This window comes from Lottia gigantea (genome assembly GCF_000327385.1).
Source record: "Lottia gigantea unplaced genomic scaffold LOTGIsca_32, whole genome shotgun sequence".
In the NCBI taxonomy this organism is placed as follows: domain Eukaryota; kingdom Metazoa; phylum Mollusca; class Gastropoda; family Lottiidae; genus Lottia; species Lottia gigantea.
In genome coordinates this window covers 599008-599643 of record NW_008709073.1, presented here as the reverse complement: position 1 = coordinate 599643, position 636 = coordinate 599008, and positions in this window count along the sequence as shown.

The window sequence follows — 636 nt, the reverse complement described above, 5'->3', positions numbered from 1 at the left end:
GAGTTGACAGCAGCGAAATGTACATTGGAAACAAAACAGGAAGTGACAAACATATTTACAAAAGGAAAGGGAATAGGGCCGAACAAATTCATTGGTGAATAAAATGTTATTGATAATGACAAATGAAAATAGTTGAGGGGGGATGAGGGTGTTTATCGTTAATCAAAATAAAATAATCTTCGTTTTAAAACGGAGGCCATACTTCGACAGCGTTAGCTAGGTGTCAAAACGTTTTGTAGATGATATAAAGTTATGAACAATTTGAAAGATATACAGATTTGTTTCTAAAGATAATTTTGGATTGCCGTTAAGAAGTGTTAATATGCAACGTAAATTAGTTGACTTTTATAATGACGTAGTTTGGTATGTATTATTTGTGATGGACGGTCGCCAGAGTAGAAATATAATGGTACAGAGGATTTTGAGGTGAATTTTACAAGCAGGGATTTAAGCTGAGAGAGGGAAGAAGAATTACGTATTGAGTCGGGCAGATTGTTCCAGATTTGTACAGTAGATGGGAGAAAAGATGATTTGTAGGCTACAGTGTTCCATGGAATAGTGCGAAAATTGTGCTGCTTCTGATGGGGTAAGGGTTTACAATCGAAATATGAGGTGGTACCAGAATTCTCAGATATT